The sequence below is a fragment of the Danio rerio genome, chromosome 19 (genome assembly GCF_052040795.2).
Source record: "Danio rerio strain M-AB ecotype USA chromosome 19, GRCz13ab, whole genome shotgun sequence".
Taxonomy (NCBI): domain Eukaryota; kingdom Metazoa; phylum Chordata; class Actinopteri; order Cypriniformes; family Danionidae; genus Danio; species Danio rerio.
Window position 1 is genome coordinate 20,320,947 of NC_141039.2, and position 22,147 is coordinate 20,343,093.

General features: G+C 32.0%; 1 long non-coding RNA gene across 1 annotated transcript in view; it reads left to right on the forward strand.

The window, feature by feature from the left end:
• Positions 1-10,083: 10,083 nt before the first annotated feature.
• Positions 10,084-22,147, forward strand: part of LOC141379062 (uncharacterized) — a 127,628-nt gene continuing 115,564 nt past the window's right edge. The window contains exon 1 of the long non-coding RNA XR_015516660.2: positions 10,084-10,205. This is a non-coding gene — a long non-coding RNA (uncharacterized LOC141379062). The remainder of the gene's footprint in view (positions 10,206-22,147) is intronic.

Below are 22,147 nucleotides of genomic sequence, written 5' to 3' on the forward strand. Positions count from 1 at the left end.
CTAACTTATTCAGCAAGTTTTTACGCAGCGGACCCCCTTCCAGCTGCAACCCATCTCAGGGAAAATGTTTACAATATTAATCCAGTAAATAACACATCTTAATCTTTATTGACAATAAATTGTCACACCTTTTAAAACAACGTTATCTAAAATTTAATATTCTAAAATGTTGAAAAACACAGATGTAAATTCAAGTTGTCTTTATAATTAATGAAAACTTTTATTATGAAAAACAATTTAAAATGAAAGTTTTTCCTTTGACTAACATGTTTTCAATTTATTTACATGCATGACCTGTAATTTATGGCACACATTGTAATACAGTTAATCCAAAGCCTAATGTTTTGAGCACTGGTCATCACTGATGTTGGTTTAAAAAAATCAACATAAAATATTTACTAAAAAGGACTTATCACTCTTTAGACATTATTGTTATTTCTGTTTCAAAAGATAAATAAAATGTAATTTTATTACAATAAATTGTAGTAATTGCATTACTAGACAACTTAGTTACTGAATTTTAAATTCAAACTGTTTTTAATTCATTGCAAATACTTGATCATATAAAGAGAAATATGTATATTATTCAGAATAATGGAATAACACTGATATTTATTTTAAGAAGAAAAATTGGCTCTCAGTTTATCTAAAAACAGTACAGCTCCAGCCCTTAGTTAAATCTACTTAATGTTTTATAGTAAATTTTTCTAGTTTAACTACTGAATCCACTATTTACATGTTCATACAATAGTGGCAAATCTAGTAAGTTTACAAATTTGTCAAAATTAGTCAAGTTTACAAATAGTTCTTGAAAGTAGACTGATTACTTTTTTACAGGGTAAATGATGCTTTTCTTCTACAAATACACTTAATCAAGATTTTTGTCACTACACGCAATTTGTTGGGAGTGTATATGTTTCTTTAAACAATGTTTTTTTTTACTGCCAAACACATTTTCAAATGATCAAACTAAAATCTAACGGAATGTTTTTTCACTCTGAATATAAAAGCTTTATCTGTGCATTTTACTTGGAAAAGTGATGTTTAAAATACTATTCATTAAACTTACTGCATGACTGGAGTTTTATTTTTACAAACCAATAGCATTGACCTAATTCAAGTTTTTGATTTTCCACTCTGTAGCAGTTTTTCAACACAAAATGTAAACGTTTTATGCATGTGCTAAAAATCTGTAATTTTGCACCACTGTCAGAGTTTGTATGTAACAAAGCATACATGTTTTTAAAACTGTCAGTTTTCAAAAGTTACTTAACGTTGTCCCCTTTCTTCTGGAGTTTTTAGGAACAACGATTTTTCATTTGGGGGGGAAAGAAAAAAAAAGTGATGTTTTGAAATACATTGGTTACACCAATATGGTGTAATGGTTAGAATTTCTGGGTTTCATCCAGACGGCCAGGGCTCAACGCCTGATTTCTTAATGCTTTTTAACCTCTAAAGTGTCCCAAGTAACATTAATAACAACACTTAGGCACAATTATTTGTATCGTAGTTGAATGCTACACTCAATACTGCCAGCAAAACACAATAATAACAAAGAGTAAACACTTTTTTTATTTTAAGAATACTTTGCAGTAAACTTTAATGCATTAGTAAGTTTATTTTATCTACCTTCTGATGCAGAATGTTTTGAAACATTTAATTATGTTTTTATGACCACGGGCATCTCACCAAAATATTTGACCTAATTGAAGTATCCAGTGCTGCAGTTTTAAAACACAAAATGTCTTTGCAAACTTTTTTGCGTATGTGTTAAAAGTCTAATTTTACACAACTCTTATAGCGTCCGTTACAATGCATACAGTAAATATCACAATAACCATTTCTACTGCCAATTATCTTTTGGTGTCTAATTCTTCACAATATTTTTTTCACGAGAACTATGAATCTACAAAGGCAAGGCAAGGCAAGACAAGGCAAGTTTATTTCTATAGCACATTTCATACACAGTGGTAATTCAAAGTGCTTTACATAAACAGGAATAAAAGAGACAAGTATAAGAAAAATAAAAACAAATAATGAAAAATATAAAAAATGATAAAAACAGATCAAATGTGTTAAAACAAGTTATAAAAGAATGAAAAAGAAGAGAAAAACATAATAGTGCGATCTGTCAATAGTGCGATCTGTCTACAAAACTAAAAGAATAGTTGCCACTAAATCTACATTAATATCTTGTTCAACAGTGTCTAATGTACTGTGTATTAAAAATGTATTCTTTTGAACTGTCATGAAAGTTTGAGTTGTGAATGTTTTGGTTTTAAACCAGAGACAACCAACAATATTATGAATACCTTTTGTTCAAATACTTTTTCAAATGAAAGATAAATTATGAAATTGTATGTCAGTGCATCTTTAAAACTAAATTGGGCAAAAAAAAAATTAGGTTGTCTTTCTAAACTGACTACAAAACCGTTATACATGAGAACTGGGTATTATTGGGTTGACTTAAACGTTAACCAATTTTAATAAATGTTCTACATTTTATACATTTGCTTTAAACAAGTGACCAGTCCTTGACACACTATGCAACATTCTAATTTTCTAAATATTTAAATATACATTTGGCATAAATACAAGGCTTTAATCAGTTTCGACAATGTTTCTATGATTTGTTTCACACCATCATGTTTTGCACCTAGCTCAATTTTTAACTTTTTTACAGGAAAGGCATAGACACTTGAGTTGATAAACTTTTATTTCAAGTAAATATACACTGAAATAGAGTAGTACATAATGAACAAACATGGATTGCATTACAATAATAAAGACAAATTAACTAAGAAAAAAAAAATACATATGTACAGTCATACATTGAAGAAAAAACAGGGTACACCAGAACAATAAAGACATTACTGATTATTACCAAACAACAAAGAAATGCTGCTAAAAGCATTCTGTCATGTTCTAGTATGTGGCTGGTCATAACTTCCACAATCTCAGCAATATTTGTTATTTTGTTTTGTGAAACCAGTGACACACAAATATCTATTATATATGTAGACATATACAGAACCTGCGTTACCCTAGCTCATCACTCAATTCAGTCAGCACCTTCAGAATTTTTGTAATGGTTGCACAGACAGCACCATTGCTATGAAAACACAGGTGTGTCAAATGATTTATCGTATTGGCCCATGAGTTTAAGGTCCCTCTCACAACGTCCATTTCTCTCTTGAGATTTTTCACACGTTTGCCATCTCCTGTACAATCATGTTTAGAATCACACGCATAATTAATGATCTTCTCCAGAAGAAAAGCCATATGGTCCCTATAATGCTGTTTAAACATGTCGTCCACAATAGACCTTATTTGACAATCAAAAACAGGGTTGCACTCGTACTCAGGCCTTTCATGCGCATTACCGTCAGTATTTTGAGAACAATAGCAATCAACCATCTTTGCATGGTGGCTGTCAGAAAAAAATCTGAAAATATTTTTAAGAAAACGTTTTTTCTTTAATCACAATACAAAGTTTGTCCCATAATCTGTGTAGATCATAAAAAGTAGTACCTTAAAGATGCGGCCTGTGTCCTTAAACAGCGATAGTTCATCCCTAATAGTTCAGTGCAAACAAGACCAAAGTAGGGGCTGTGGTCCTCAAAGATAGTACCTTTTTATGTCTTTAATCTTCTTTTTACTCCTGATCAATTGGTTCTTGTAGAAAGCTTTAGGATCAGTGACTGTAGCCAGAAGCATTACTCCTTGGTAGCTAGAAGTAATAATGGGGTGCTTTATCTACACATTCAAACAGCCCCGCCTTCACTCACGGGGCGGTACTATGAACATCTGCTATGGTGTCATAAACTCATGATAGTTGACATCTTGTCTTTTATTTAAGACATAGGCGTGATGATGTAGGGATACCTATTTTAAAAATAAAATAAAGATACAGAGTCATAGCGTAAATATATTCACAATGAAAGATTTTAGAGAACTAATATTATAGATTTTTTACATTTCATGGAAGTTTTAGGTTGACAAAATATAATGCACAGCTTAAGTCATCTCAAAACTCATTGCCAAAATGGACAATACAATTAATTTGAATGTTTTTAAGCAAATATGTACAGTCTTTTCAACATTATTCTGCAGTTTGAATTGTTCAATACAATTGTTTATTTGGATTCCTATTAGGGCTCAAAGCAGTCACATATTTAACTGAAATTTGCACCTTTCATGATAGTGTTCTTTTTCAAAGAATGATTGAGAAGAAATAGGATTACATCTACACTTGCATATTCATTTTGGAATTTAAGTGAAACATACTTGTAAGAAAATACAATTAAATTTATGAAATAACCCATATTCCATAACTTATTACAATGCCTTTGAGGTCAAGAAAGAGATCAAGTTTACGACCCATTACCTCATAATTGGTTATTAGATAAAAGTTATTTTAAAAAGTCAAGTTTGTTTAAAAACCTAGGCTTTCTTAAATTTGTTCTGTTAAAACATTAAAAAAATTTAAAAATCAAGTTATGCATTATACGTTCTGGAGATATATAAACATACACTTTACCATCAGATAATCTACGAATAACAATATTCACCAATTTTATACAAAGGGTACCAAAACCGTTTGCTTATATTTGTTGCAGAGTAGCAATAAGATGTTTTTTTTGTTTTATTTTTATGTTATGTGATACTAAATCTATTTTCTGGCCTATAATTTAGTGATATACTTATGATAAAGTTGAAATAAAAAGCTGATACATTTAGTTAAACATCATGTGCTTGACATTTTGGTAAATAGTTAAAGCTTCTGATTGTACTAATTGAATATTTAGCATTTTGAAAGGTAAATATGTGTCAGGGTATGTAAAGCTGACACCTCTTACTTGTTTGGTTGAGATTTGTGGAATGTTTCCACAAATTGAAATATTAAAGTGTTTTTCTTATTCACTATTCTGCAACTTTGATGCAACATTGTAAAAGTGTTAGAAATATACAAAAGTACATGTCATGCTGTTTTGTAAAAACAGACAGTCATATCAGTAAATAACTGCACTTCCTGAGACAAACATTTTGTTTTGCTGTAAATCTTTAATATTTTAATGTATCGGTCAGGATGTAAGCATACAACTTACATATAACTGACTTTTTGTACGACAATCTTTCGATGAACATGTTTACATTATATTGTGACATTTTTAGAGTGGTCTTTGAAATAGTTACAATATCACAGATGTAAAGTACTCGAACAATGTTTGAACAATGTTAGCTGATTGCTGTACTTAAGTACTACTTTTATGATTTGTACCCTACTTGAGTACAGTTCAAATTAATGTTTACTTTTACTTCATTACTTTTTTAAAAACAGTATTTTTTTTTTTACAACTTTCAATTTTATTTATTCTCAAAAAAAGTTCCTCACTCCTAACAAAACGACAAAGCTGCTTAAATTAATGTTATTTACTTTGTAATTGACATTCATTTCAGTATTCCATCAAACTGGTCAGACATGCTCTTCGATTGTTTAGAAGTCATGTCCTGTCACATTGAGCTCCACAATGCACATCAACCCCAGTAAGTCTGCTATCAGTACACTTCTGTTAAGCAGTTCATAAGAAAATAGACATTCAGTCCATTGTCTGTGTACACATCCACATAATTTTATTTAGATGCCGCACAGAAATAAACTTAAACCTCACTTAAGTATATTTAAACTTATACAAACAGAGAGGGTTTAGTTATTTGTTTTACACGTACAATTTTATTACAGTACGTGTTCTAAGTACATTTGGTTAGTAGTTATTTTGACACCCTTTGATTAATTGGGCACATTATTTTTCTACATAATTTTATAGACACATGTATTAAGACAGAGAATAAATTTAAGAGTCGACTTAACTGAAATGAACTGCGAACATGTCAAATCTTTATAAAAGACGGTAATCTTATAATAACACAAATGTAACTGCTTACTGCAGTGAGAAAAATATTAAAATGAAATCACAAAAACATAAAAAGTATACATGCAGCTAGACAAAGAGCCTGTATAATTCAATGTAATTAATTATTTGCTATCTTGAAATGCCATATTTTGAAATATTAAATTTGGTATATTTGAATTGTAAATAATTTGTACTACAGCATATTCTCTGGGGTATTTAATGTACTTTTATGGGCTATATTTGATTAGCAACAAGTATACTTTGACCATATGATTGTGTAAGTTCATTACATGGTTGAATAATGTTTGAAGCTTTTGTTATTTTTATTACAATTATTTTTATAATTTTTTAATAATGTTTATAATTTTTATTAAATTATAAACATTTTCAAAATCCACAGGTAATCTAAAACTGCACTTATTCTGAGAAAAAAATGCTCAGCGGTTACTTCAGTTGTTTTCTAAATTGGTTTCTACAAATTGCAGGACATGTTTTCAATAACACACTATCCCTTGTGGTAACTGCTTTGTGTACTACTAGTTAACCAAGGCTACACTAGCTGTACTCTTGCAAGTTTCAAGACACTAGAGTACTATCACTAAAAGTTATAACGTTAAATTGTTTGGAAAGTCAGACCTGTGGTGCAAATGTTGAAGCATTGAGCATGCAGCACTGACAGGTCTCATATGGATGGTTTAAGTGGAGACATAAATGCATCATTTCATTGCATCATTTCCAGCACAAACTATTTATCTACTACAAGTATAAGTGAACTACTACTATTCTTATAAGTTGACAGGATGTATAAACAAAAATGTTATAGTTAGCTACTTGTGTGCTTAATGTTTACTGCTGTCACACTTGAAATTATACTTTTACAGTATACTCTATACTAAAAAGAACACAGTAAACATGTAAATATCGACAGTATTAAGGTCTTTTGTCTAGCTGCATGTATACTTTTTATGTTTTTGTGATTTCATTTTAATATTTTTCTCACTGCAGTAAGCAGTTTTGTGTTATTATAAGATTACCGTCTTTTATAAAGATTTGACATGTTCGCAGTTCATTTCAGTTAAGTCGACTCTTAAATTTATTCTCTGTCTTAATACATGTGTCTATAAAATTATGTAGAAAAATAATGTGCCCAATTAATCAAAGGGTGTCAAAATAACTACTAACCAAATGTACTTAGAACACGTACTGTAATAAAATTGTACGTGTAAAACAAATAACTAAACCCTCTCTGTTTGTATAAGTTTAAATATACTTAAGTGAGGTTTAAGTTTATTTCTGTGCGGCATCTAAATAAAATTATGTGGATGTGTACACAGACAATGGACTGAATGTCTATTTTCTTATGAACTGCTTAACAGAAGTGTACTGATAGCAGACTTACTGGGGTTGATGTGCATTGTGGAGCTCAATGTGACAGGACATGACTTCTAAACAATCGAAGAGCATGTCTGACCAGTTTAATGGAATACTGAAATGAATGTCAATTACAAAGTAAATAACATTAATTTAAGCAGCTTTGTCGTTTTGTTAGGAGTGAGGAACTTTTTTTGAGAATAAATAAAATTGAAAGTTGTAAAAAAAAAAATACTGTTTTTAAAAAAGTAATGAAGTAAAAGTAAACATTAATTTGAACTGTACTCAAGTAGGGTACAAATCATAAAAGTAGTACTTAAGTACAGCAATCAGCTAACATTGTTCAAACATTGTTCGAGTACTTTACATCTGTGATATTGTAACTATTTCAAAGACCACTCTAAAAATGTCACAATATAATGTAAACATGTTCATCGAAAGATTGTCGTACAAAAAGTCAGTTATATGTAAGTTGTATGCTTACATCCTGACCGATACATTAAAATATTAAAGATTTACAGCAAAACAAAATGTTTGTCTCAGGAAGTGCAGTTATTTACTGATATGACTGTCTGTTTTTACAAAACAGCATGACATGTACTTTTGTATATTTCTAACACTTTTACAATGTTGCATCAAAGTTGCAGAATAGTGAATAAGAAAAACACTTTAATATTTCAATTTGTGGAAACATTCCACAAATCTCAACCAAACAAGTAAGAGGTGTCAGCTTTACATACCCTGACACATATTTACCTTTCAAAATGCTAAATATTCAATTAGTACAATCAGAAGCTTTAACTATTTACCAAAATGTCAAGCACATGATGTTTAACTAAATGTATCAGCTTTTTATTTCAACTTTATCATAAGTATATCACTAAATTATAGGCCAGAAAATAGATTTAGTATCACATAACATAAAAATAAAACAAAAAAAAACATCTTATTGCTACTCTGCAACAAATATAAGCAAACGGTTTTGGTACCCTTTGTATAAAATTGGTGAATATTGTTATTCGTAGATTATCTGATGGTAAAGTGTATGTTTATATATCTCCAGAACGTATAATGCATAACTTGATTTTTAAATTTTTTTAATGTTTTAACAGAACAAATTTAAGAAAGCCTAGGTTTTTAAACAAACTTGACTTTTTAAAATAACTTTTATCTAATAACCAATTATGAGGTAATGGGTCGTAAACTTGATCTCTTTCTTGACCTCAAAGGCATTGTAATAAGTTATGGAATATGGGTTATTTCATAAATTTAATTGTATTTTCTTACAAGTATGTTTCACTTAAATTCCAAAATGAATATGCAAGTGTAGATGTAATCCTATTTCTTCTCAATCATTCTTTGAAAAAGAACACTATCATGAAAGGTGCAAATTTCAGTTAAATATGTGACTGCTTTGAGCCCTAATAGGAATCCAAATAAACAATTGTATTGAACAATTCAAACTGCAGAATAATGTTGAAAAGACTGTACATATTTGCTTAAAAACATTCAAATTAATTGTATTGTCCATTTTGGCAATGAGTTTTGAGATGACTTAAGCTGTGCATTATATTTTGTCAACCTAAAACTTCCATGAAATGTAAAAAATCTATAATATTAGTTCTCTAAAATCTTTCATTGTGAATATATTTACGCTATGACTCTGTATCTTTATTTTATTTTTAAAATAGGTATCCCTACATCATCACGCCTATGTCTTAAATAAAAGACAAGATGTCAACTATCATGAGTTTATGACACCATAGCAGATGTTCATAGTACCGCCCCGTGAGTGAAGGCGGGGCTGTTTGAATGTGTAGATAAAGCACCCCATTATTACTTCTAGCTACCAAGGAGTAATGCTTCTGGCTACAGTCACTGATCCTAAAGCTTTCTACAAGAACCAATTGATCAGGAGTAAAAAGAAGATTAAAGACATAAAAAGGTACTATCTTTGAGGACCACAGCCCCTACTTTGGTCTTGTTTGCACTGAACTATTAGGGATGAACTATCGCTGTTTAAGGACACAGGCCGCATCTTTAAGGTACTACTTTTTATGATCTACACAGATTATGGGACAAACTTTGTATTGTGATTAAAGAAAAAACGTTTTCTTAAAAATATTTTCAGATTTTTTTCTGACAGCCACCATGCAAAGATGGTTGATTGCTATTGTTCTCAAAATACTGACGGTAATGCGCATGAAAGGCCTGAGTACGAGTGCAACCTGTTTTTGATTGTCAAATAAGGTCTATTGTGGACGACATGTTTAAACAGCATTATAGGGACCATATGGCTTTTCTTCTGGAGAAGATCATTAATTATGCGTGTGATTCTAAACATGATTGTACAGGAGATGGCAAACGTGTGAAAAATCTCAAGAGAGAAATGGACGTTGTGAGAGGGACCTTAAACTCATGGGCCAATACGATAAATCATTTGACACACCTGTGTTTTCATAGCAATGGTGCTGTCTGTGCAACCATTACAAAAATTCTGAAGGTGCTGACTGAATTGAGTGATGAGCTAGGGTAACGCAGGTTCTGTATATGTCTACATATATAATAGATATTTGTGTGTCACTGGTTTCACAAAACAAAATAACAAATATTGCTGAGATTGTGGAAGTTATGACCAGCCACATACTAGAACATGACAGAATGCTTTTAGCAGCATTTCTTTGTTGTTTGGTAATAATCAGTAATGTCTTTATTGTTCTGGTGTACCCTGTTTTTTCTTCAATGTATGACTGTACATATGTATTTTTTTTTTCTTAGTTAATTTGTCTTTATTATTGTAATGCAATCCATGTTTGTTCATTATGTACTACTCTATTTCAGTGTATATTTACTTGAAATAAAAGTTTATCAACTCAAGTGTCTATGCCTTTCCTGTAAAAAAGTTAAAAATTGAGCTAGGTGCAAAACATGATGGTGTGAAACAAATCATAGAAACATTGTCGAAACTGATTAAAGCCTTGTATTTATGCCAAATGTATATTTAAATATTTAGAAAATTAGAATGTTGCATAGTGTGTCAAGGACTGGTCACTTGTTTAAAGCAAATGTATAAAATGTAGAACATTTATTAAAATTGGTTAACGTTTAAGTCAACCCAATAATACCCAGTTCTCATGTATAACGGTTTTGTAGTCAGTTTAGAAAGACAACCTAATTTTTTTTTTGCCCAATTTAGTTTTAAAGATGCACTGACATACAATTTCATAATTTATCTTTCATTTGAAAAAGTATTTGAACAAAAGGTATTCATAATATTGTTGGTTGTCTCTGGTTTAAAACCAAAACATTCACAACTCAAACTTTCATGACAGTTCAAAAGAATACATTTTTAATACACAGTACATTAGACACTGTTGAACAAGATATTAATGTAGATTTAGTGGCAACTATTCTTTTAGTTTTGTAGACAGATCGCACTATTGACAGATCGCACTATTATGTTTTTCTCTTCTTTTTCATTCTTTTATAACTTGTTTTAACACATTTGATCTGTTTTTATCATTTTTTATATTTTTCATTATTTGTTTTTATTTTTCTTATACTTGTCTCTTTTATTCCTGTTTATGTAAAGCACTTTGAATTACCACTGTGTATGAAATGTGTTATAGAAATAAACTTGCCTTGTCTTGCCTTGCCTTGCCTTTGTAGATTCATAGTTCTCGTGAAAAAAATATTGTGAAGAATTAGACACCAAAAGATAATTGGCAGTAGAAATGGTTATTGTGATATTTACTGTATGCATTGTAACGGACGCTATAAGAGTTGTGTAAAATTAGACTTTTAACACATACGCAAAAAAGTTTGCAAAGACATTTTGTGTTTTAAAACTGCAGCACTGGATACTTCAATTAGGTCAAATATTTTGGTGAGATGCCCGTGGTCATAAAAACATAATTAAATGTTTCAAAACATTCTGCATCAGAAGGTAGATAAAATAAACTTACTAATGCATTAAAGTTTACTGCAAAGTATTCTTAAAATAAAAAAAGTGTTTACTCTTTGTTATTATTGTGTTTTGCTGGCAGTATTGAGTGTAGCATTCAACTACGATACAAATAATTGTGCCTAAGTGTTGTTATTAATGTTACTTGGGACACTTTAGAGGTTAAAAAGCATTAAGAAATCAGGCGTTGAGCCCTGGCCGTCTGGATGAAACCCAGAAATTCTAACCATTACACCATATTGGTGTAACCAATGTATTTCAAAACATCACTTTTTTTTTCTTTCCCCCCAAATGAAAAATCGTTGTTCCTAAAAACTCCAGAAGAAAGGGGACAACGTTAAGTAACTTTTGAAAACTGACAGTTTTAAAAACATGTATGCTTTGTTACATACAAACTCTGACAGTGGTGCAAAATTACAGATTTTTAGCACATGCATAAAACGTTTACATTTTGTGTTGAAAAACTGCTACAGAGTGGAAAATCAAAAACTTGAATTAGGTCAATGCTATTGGTTTGTAAAAATAAAACTCCAGTCATGCAGTAAGTTTAATGAATAGTATTTTAAACATCACTTTTCCAAGTAAAATGCACAGATAAAGCTTTTATATTCAGAGTGAAAAAACATTCCGTTAGATTTTAGTTTGATCATTTGAAAATGTGTTTGGCAGTAAAAAAAAACATTGTTTAAAGAAACATATACACTCCCAACAAATTGCGTGTAGTGACAAAAATCTTGATTAAGTGTATTTGTAGAAGAAAAGCATCATTTACCCTGTAAAAAAGTAATCAGTCTACTTTCAAGAACTATTTGTAAACTTGACTAATTTTGACAAATTTGTAAACTTACTAGATTTGCCACTATTGTATGAACATGTAAATAGTGGATTCAGTAGTTAAACTAGAAAAATTTACTATAAAACATTAAGTAGATTTAACTAAGGGCTGGAGCTGTACTGTTTTTAGATAAACTGAGAGCCAATTTTTCTTCTTAAAATAAATATCAGTGTTATTCCATTATTCTGAATAATATACATATTTCTCTTTATATGATCAAGTATTTGCAATGAATTAAAAACAGTTTGAATTTAAAATTCAGTAACTAAGTTGTCTAGTAATGCAATTACTACAATTTATTGTAATAAAATTACATTTTATTTATCTTTTGAAACAGAAATAACAATAATGTCTAAAGAGTGATAAGTCCTTTTTAGTAAATATTTTATGTTGATTTTTTTAAACCAACATCAGTGATGACCAGTGCTCAAAACATTAGGCTTTGGATTAACTGTATTACAATGTGTGCCATAAATTACAGGTCATGCATGTAAATAAATTGAAAACATGTTAGTCAAAGGAAAAACTTTCATTTTAAATTGTTTTTCATAATAAAAGTTTTCATTAATTATAAAGACAACTTGAATTTACATCTGTGTTTTTCAACATTTTAGAATATTAAATTTTAGATAACGTTGTTTTAAAAGGTGTGACAATTTATTGTCAATAAAGATTAAGATGTGTTATTTACTGGATTAATATTGTAAACATTTTCCCTGAGATGGGTTGCAGCTGGAAGGGGGTCCGCTGCGTAAAAACTTGCTGAATAAGTTAGCGACTCATTCCGCTGCGGCGACCGTGGATTAATAAAGGGGCTAAGCCGACAAAAAAATATTGTAAACATATTTTAATTTAATACTCCGACAAAGATAAATCAAAATGTTTGTGTGTCTTAAAATATGTATTATTGTAGTAATAATGTGAAAAACAACATAACCTATTAATGAGTATTTTTAGTAAATACTGTGTCGTGGATTCAAGCATACAAAGCCAGACCCAAGTTCGCTCGAGCGCGCACACATGCACGCACGCACGCACGCACACACACACACACACACATACATATGCATACAGTTGACTGCATGTGGATATATAGATATCAGCACACTTTCTAATCACCTAACAACATATAGTAGTTAGTGGGAGACACCCAGCACATACAATCAGATATACATATTCTACATCTGATATAAATCTATCTTTCACAAGCAGTTGACGGGATGTTATCCAAAGTTTTCCTTATCATCACACGCTCAGACACAGACTGACACACCGAGGAAACACAAACAGGTTAAACAAAGAAATGTTTATGTTAATAGTTTATTAATTATAATATAATATAATAATGTAATAATATAATATAATATAACAATATATAATATAATATAATTAAATTTAATATAAATATAAATATTATAATAATATAATATAATATTATTATATAATATGATATAATTATAATATCAGTTAATAAAATAATGATTTAATATAACTTAATATAATATAATATAATTTAATGTAATATAATAAATATAATTTGTAGCACTAATTAAAAATATTAAATAATGCCTCTAATAACACTAATTTAATTACCGTTATTATTATCATTATATAAGTTTAATTAGTCTGATAAAAATCTAATTACCGGAATCAATAATTTAATTAGTCTGATAAAAATCTAATTACGGGAATTATTATTTTATATAAAAACGATAAGAATCTAATTACCGGAACTATAAAGTTTATATAAAAGGGGCGGGGCTTAGACCGGAAGTCCCGCCTTAGGGGGCGGGGCTACAATCCATCAAACTTTTTGACAGGTAGTCCATCATAATTCTCTCTCTTGTCTGACTGAGTTTGCATTACTGCTTATTTTGACCTCTGCTGGCTGAGAAAAGCTCATTTTCAACGTCCAATACAGAAAGTGATAAAAACAGATCCAGCCCTGAATAGCATTTTCTTTTTAACTTTAAACAACATTTCATGCACTGTTAAACATGTTAAAGCAAGTTGCAAGTGAAAATCTGTGTGTTTGACTGAGTTTGCATTACTGCTTATTTTGACCTCTCTGCTGGTTGAGAAAAGCTCATTTTCAACGTCCAATACAGAAAGTGATAAAAACAGATCCAGCCACTGAATAGCATTTTCTTTTTAACTTTAGACAACATTTCATGCACTGTTAAACATGTTAAAGCAAGTTGCAAGTGAAAATCTGTGTGTCTGATTGAGTTTGCATTACTGCTTATTTTGACCTCTGCTGGCTGAGAAAAGCTCATTTTCAACGTCCAATACAGAAAGTGATAAAAACAGATCCAGCCACTGAATAGCATTTTCTTTTAAACTTTAGACAACATTTCATGCACTGTTAAACATGTTAAAGCAAGTTCCAAGTGAAAATCTGTGTGTCTGACTGAGTTTGCATTACTGCTTATTTTGACCTCTCCTGGCTGAGAAAAGCTCATTTTTAACGTCCAATACAGAAAGTGATAAAAACAGATCCAGCCACTGAATAGCCTTTTTTTTAACTTTAGACAAGATTTTATGCACTGTTAAACATGTTAAAGCAAGTTGCAAGTGAAAATCTGTGTGTCTGACTGAGTTTGCATTACTGCTTATTTTGACCTCTGCTGGCAGAAAAAAGCTCATTTTCAACGTCCAATACAGAAAGTGATCCAGCAACTGAATAGCATTTTCTTTTTAACTTTAGACAGCATTTCATGCATTGTTAAACATGATAAAGCAATTTGCAAGTGAAAATCTGTGTGTCTGACTGAGTTTGCATTACTGCTTATTTTGACCTCTGCTGGCTGAGAAAAGCTCATTTTCAACGTCCAATACAGAAAGTGATAAAAACAGATCCAGCCACTGAATAGCCTTTTCTTTTAAACTTTAGACAACATTTCATGCACTGTTAAACATGTTAAAGCAAGTTACAAGTGAAAATCTGTGTGTCTGACTGAGTTTGCATTACTGCTTATTTTGACCTCTCTGCTGGCTGAGAAAAGCTCATTTTCAACGTCCAATACAGAAAGTGATAAAAACAGATCCAGCCACTGAATAGCATTTTTTTTTAACTTTAGACAACATTTTATCCACTGTTAAACATGTTAAAGCAAGTTGCAAGTGAAAATCTGTGTGTCTGACTGAGTTTGCATTACTGCTTATTTTGACCTCTGCTGGCTGAGAAAAGCTCATTTTCAATGTCCAATACAGAAAATGATAAAAACAGATCCAGCCACTGAATAACAATTTCTTTTTAACTTTAGACAACATTTCATGCACTGTTAAACATGTTAAAGCAAGTTGCAAGTGAAAATCTGTGTGTCTGACTGAGTTTGCATTACTGCTTATTTTGACCTCTGCTGGCTGAGAAAAGCTCATTTTCAACGTCCAATACAGAAAGTGATAAAAACAGATCCAGCCACTGAATAGCATTTTCTTTTAAACTTTAGACAACATTTCATGCACTGTTAAACATGTTAAAGCAAGTTGCAAGTGAAAATCTGTGTGTCTAACTGAGTTTGCATTACTGCTTATTTTGACCTCTGCTGGCTGAGAAAAGCTCATTTTCAACGTCCAATACAGAAAGTGATAAAAACAGATCCAGCAACTGAATAGCATTTTCTTTTTAACTTTAGACAGCATTTCATGCACTGTTAAACATGATAAAGCAATTTGCAAGTGAAAATCTGTGTGTCTGACTGAGTTTGCATTACTGCTTATTTTGACCTCTGCTGGCTGAGAAAAGCTCATTTTCAACGTCCAATACAGAAAGTGATAAAAACAGATCCAGCCACTGAATAGCATTTTCTTTTAAACTTTACACAACATTTCATGCACTGTTAAACATGATAAAGCAATTTGCAAGTGAAAATCTGTGTGTTTGACTGAGTTTGCATTACTGCTTATTTTGACCTCTGCTGGCTGAGAAAAGCTCATTTTCAACGTCCAATACAGAAAGTGATAAAATTAGCATTTTCTTTATAACTTTAGACAACTTTTCATGCACTGTTAAACATGTTAAAGCAAGTTGCAAGTGAAAATCTGTGTGTCTGACTGAGTTTGCATTACTGCTTATTTTGACCTCTCTGCTGGCTGAGAAAAGCTCATTTTCAACGTCCAATACAGAAAGTGATAAAAACAGATCCAGCCACTGAATAGCATTTTTTTTTAACTTTAGACAACATTTTATCCACTGTTAAACATGTTAAAGCAAGTTGCAAGTGAAAATCTGTGTGTCTGACTGAGTTTGCATTACTGCTTATTTTGACCTCTGCTGGCTGAGAAAAGCTCATTTTCAATGTCCAATACAGAAAATGATAAAAACAGATCCAGCCACTGAATAACAATTTCTTTTTAACTTTAGACAACATTTCATGCACTGTTAAACATGTTAAAGCAAGTTGCAAGTGAAAATCTGTGTGTCTGACTGAGTTTGCATTACTGCTTATTTTGACCTCTGCTGGCTGAGAAAAGCTCATTTTCAACGTCCAATACAGAAAGTGATAAAAACAGATCCAGCCACTGAATAGCATTTTCTTTTAAACTTTAGACAACATTTCATGCACTGTTAAACATGTTAAAGCAAGTTGCAAGTGAAAATCTGTGTGTCTAACTGAGTTTGCATTACTGCTTATTTTGACCTCTGCTGGCTGAGAAAAGCTCATTTTCAACGTCCAATACAGAAAGTGATAAAAACAGATCCAGCAACTGAATAGCATTTTCTTTTTAACTTTAGACAGCATTTCATGCACTGTTAAACATGATAAAGCAATTTGCAAGTGAAAATCTGTGTGTCTGACTGAGTTTGCATTACTGCTTATTTTGACCTCTGCTGGCTGAGAAAAGCTCATTTTCAACGTCCAATACAGAAAGTGATAAAAACAGATCCAGCCACTGAATAGCATTTTCTTTTAAACTTTACACAACATTTCATGCACTGTTAAACATGATAAAGCAATTTGCAAGTGAAAATCTGTGTGTTTGACTGAGTTTGCATTACTGCTTATTTTGACCTCTGCTGGCTGAGAAAAGCTAATTTTCAACGTCCAATACAGAAAGTGATAAAATTAGCATTTTCTTTATAACTTTACACAACTTTTCATGCACTGTTAAACATGTTAAAGCAAGTTGCAAGTGAAAATCTGTGTGTCTGACTGAGTTTGCATTACTGCTTATTTTGACCTCTGCTGGCTGAGAAAAGCTCATTTTCAACGTCCAATACAGAAAGTGATAAAAACAGATCCAGCCACTGAATAGCATTTTCTTTTTAACTTTAGACAACATTTCAAGCACTGTTAAATATGTTAAAGCAAGTTGCAAGTGAAAATCTGTGTGTCTGACTGAGATTGCATTACTGCTTATTTTGACCTCTGCTGGCTGAGAAAAGCTCATTTTCAACGTCCAATACAGAAAGTGATAAAAACAGTTCCAGCCACTGAATAGCATTTTCTTTTTAACTTTAGACAACATTTCATGCACTGTTAAACATGTTAAAACAAGTTGCAAGTGAAAATCTGTTTGTCTGACTGAGTTTACATTACTGCTTTTTTTGACCTCTCTGCTGGCTGGGAAAGGCTCATTTTCAACGTCCAATACAGAAAGTGATAAAAACAGATCCAGCCACTGAATAGCATTTTCTTTTTGACTTTAGACAACATTTCATGCACTGTTAAACATGATAAAGCAAGTTGCAAGTGAAAATCTGTGTGTCTGACTGAGTTTGCATTACTGCTTATTTTGACCTCTGCTGGCTGAGAAAAGCTCATTTTTAACGTCCAATACAGAAAGTGATAAAAACAGATCCTGCCACTGAATAGCATTTTTTTTAACTTTAGACAAGATTTTATGCACTGTTAAACATGTTAAAGCAAGTTGCAAGTGAAAATCTGTGTGTCTAACTGAGTTTGCATTACTGCTTATTTTGACCTCTGCTGGCTGAGAAAAGCTCATTTTCAACGTCCAATACAGAAAGTGATAAAAACAGATCCAGCAACTGAATAGCATTTTCTTTTTAACTTTAGACAGCATTTCATGCACTGTTAAACATGATAAAGCAATTTGCAAGTGAAAATCTGTGTGTCTGACTGAGTTTGCATTACTGCTTATTTTGACCTCTGCTGGCTGAGAAAAGCTCATTTTCAACGTCCAATACAGAAAGTGATAAAAACAGATCCAGCCACTGAATAGCATTTTCTTTTAAACTTTACACAACATTTCATGCACTGTTAAACATGATAAAGCAATTTGCAAGTGAAAATCTGTGTGTTTGACTGAGTTTGCATTACTGCTTATTTTGACCTCTGCTGGCTGAGAAAAGCTAATTTTCAACGTCCAATACAGAAAGTGATAAAATTAGCATTTTCTTTATAACTTTACACAACTTTTCATGCACTGTTAAACATGTTAAAGCAAGTTGCAAGTGAAAATCTGTGTGTCTGACTGAGTTTGCATTACTGCTTATTTTGACCTCTGCTGGCTGAGAAAAGCTCATTTTCAACGTCCAATACAGAAAGTGATAAAAACAGATCCAGCCACTGAATAGCATTTTCTTTTTAACTTTAGACAACATTTCAAGCACTGTTAAATATGTTAAAGCAAGTTGCAAGTGAAAATCTGTGTGTCTGACTGAGATTGCATTACTGCTTATTTTGACCTCTGCTGGCTGAGAAAAGCTCATTTTCAACGTCCAATACAGAAAGTGATAAAAACAGTTCCAGCCACTGAATAGCATTTTCTTTTTAACTTTAGACAACATTTCATGCACTGTTAAACATGTTAAAACAAGTTGCAAGTGAAAATCTGTTTGTCTGACTGAGTTTACATTACTGCTTTTTTTGACCTCTCTGCTGGCTGGGAAAGGCTCATTTTCAACGTCCAATACAGAAAGTGATAAAAACAGATCCAGCCACTGAATAGCATTTTCTTTTTGACTTTAGACAACATTTCATGCACTGTTAAACATGATAAAGCAAGTTGCAAGTGAAAATCTGTGTGTCTGACTGAGTTTGCATTACTGCTTATTTTGACCTCTCTGCTGGCTGAGAAAAGCTCATTTTCAACGTCCAATACAGAAAGTGATAAAAACAGATCCAGCCCTGAATAGCATTTTCTTTTTAACTTTAAACAACATTTCATGCACTGTTAAACATGTTAAAGCAAGTTGCAAGTGAAAATCTGTGTGTCTGACTGAGTTTGCATTACTGCTTATTTTGACCTCTCCTGGCTGAGAAAAGCTCATTTTCAACGTCCAATACAGAAAGTGATAAAAACAGATCCAGCCACTGAATAACATTTTCTTTTTAACTTTAGACAACATTTCATGCACTGTTAAACATGTTAAAGCAAGTTGCAAGTGAAAATCTGTGTGTCTGACTGAGTTTGCATTACTGCTTATTTTGACCTCTCTGCTGGCTGAGAAAAGCTAATTTTCAACGTCCAATACAGAAAGTGATAAAAACAGACCCAGCCACTGAATAGCATTTTCTTTTTAACTTTAGACAACATTTCATGCACTGTTAAACATGTTAAAGCAAGTTGCAAGTGAAAATCTGTGTGTCTGACTGATTTTGCATTACTGCTTATTTTGACCTCTCTGCTGGCTGAGAAAAGCTCATTTTCAACGTCCAATACAGAAAGTGATAAAAACAGATCCAGCCACTGAATAGCATTTTCTTTTTAACTTTAGACAACATTTCATGCACTGTTAAACATGTTAAAGCAAGTTGCAAGTGAAAATCTGTGTGTCTGACTGAGTTTGCATTACTGCTTATTTTGACCTCTGCTGGCTGAGAAAAGCTCATTTTCAACGTCCAATACAGAAAGTGATAAAAACAGATCCAGCCACTGAATAGCATTTTCTTTTAAACTTTAGACAACATTTCATGCACTGTTAAACATGTTGAAGCAAGTTGCAAGTGAAAATCTGTGTGTCTGACTGAGTTTGCATTACTTCTTATTTTGACCTCTGCTGGCTGAGAAAAGCTCATTTTCAACGTCCAATACAGAAAGTGATAAAAACAGATGTATCCACTGAATAGCATTTTCTTTTTAACTTTAGACAACATTTCATGCACTGTTAAATATCTTAAAGCAAGTTGCAAGTGAAAATCTGTGTGTTTGACTGAGTTTGCATTACTGCTTATTTTGACCTCTCTGCTGGCTGAGAAAAGCTCGTTTTCAACGTCCAATACAGAAAGTGATAAAAACAGATCCAGCCACTGAATAGCATTTTCTTTTTACTTTAGACAACATTTCATGCACTGTTAAACATGTTAAAGCAAGTTGCAAGTGAAAATCTGTGTGTCTGACTGAGTTTGCATTACTGCTTATTTTGACCTCTGCTGGCTGAGAAAAGCTCATTTAAAACGTCCAATACAGAAAGTGATAAAAACAGATCCAGCCACTGAATAGCATTTTCTTTTTAACTTTAGACAACATTTCATGCACTGTTAAACATGTTAAAGCAAGTTGCAAGTGAAAATCTGTGTGTCTGACTGAGTTTGCATTACTTCTTATTTTGACCTCTGCTGGCTGAGAAAAGCTCATTTTCAACGTCCAATACAGAAAGTGATAAAAACAGATCCAGCCACTGAATAGCATTTTCTTTTAAACTTTAGACAACATTTCATGCACTGTTAAACATGTTAAAGCAAGTTGCAAGTGAAAATCTGTGTGTCTGACTGAGTTTGCATTACTGCTTATTTTGACCTCTGCTGGCTGAGAAAAGCTCATTTTCAACGTCCAATACAGAAAGTGATAAAAACAGATCCAGCCACTGAATAACATTTTCTTTTTAACTTTAGACAACATTTCATGCACTGTTAAACATGTTAAAGCAAGTTGCAAGTGAAAATCTGTGTGTCTGACTGAGTTTGCATTACTGCTTATTTTGACCTCTCTGCTGGCTGAGAAAAGCTCATTTTCAACGTCCAATACAGAAAGTGATAAAAACAGATGTAGCCACTGAATAGCATTTTCTTTTTAACTTTAGACAACATTTCATGCACTGTTAAATATGTTAAAGCAAGTTGCAAGTGAAAATCTGTGTGTTTGACTGAGTTTGCATTACTGCTTATTTTGACCTCTCTGCTGGTTGAGAAAAGCTCATTTTCAACGTCCAATACAGAAAGTGATAAAAACAGATCCAGCCACTGAATAGCATTTTCTTTTTAACTTTAGACAACATTTCATGCACTGTTAAACATGATAAAGCAAGTTGCAAGTGAAAATCTGTGTGTCTGACTGAGTTTACATTACTGCTTATTTTGACCTCTCTGCTGGCTGAGAAAAGCTCATTTTCAACGTCCAATACAGAAAGTGATAAAAAGAGATCCAGCCACTGAATAGCATTTTCTTTTTAACTTTAGACAACATTTCATGCACTGTTAAACATGTTAAAGCAAGTTGCAAGTGAAAATCTGTGTGTCTGACTGAGTTTGCATTACTGCTTATTTTGACCTCTGCTGGCTGAGAAAAGCTCATTTTCAACGTCCAATACAGAAAGTGATAAAAACAGATCCAGCCACTGAATAGCATTTTCTTTTAAACTTTAGACAACATTTCATACACTGTTAAACATGTTAAAGCAAGTTGCAAGTGAAAATCTGTGTGTCTGACTGAGTTTGCATTACTGCTTATTTTGACCTCTGCTGGCTGAGAAAAGCTCATTTTCAACGTCCAATACAGAAAGTGATAAAAACAGATCCAGCCACTGAATAGCATTTTCTTTTTAACTTTAGACAACATTTCATGCACTGTTAAACATGTTAAAGCAAGTTGCAAGTGAAAATCTGTGTGTCTGACTGAGTTTGCATTACTGCTTATTTTGACCTCTCTGCTGGCTGAGATAAGCTCATTTTCAACGTCCAATACAGAAAGTGATAAAAACAGATCCAGCCACTGAATAGCATTTTCTTTTTAACTTTAGACAACATTTCATGCACTGTTAAACATGTTAAAGCAAGTTGCAAGTGAAAATCTGTGTGTCTGACTGAGTTTGCATTACTGCTTATTTTGACCTCTGCTGGCTGAGAAAAGCTCATTTTCAATGTCCAATACAGA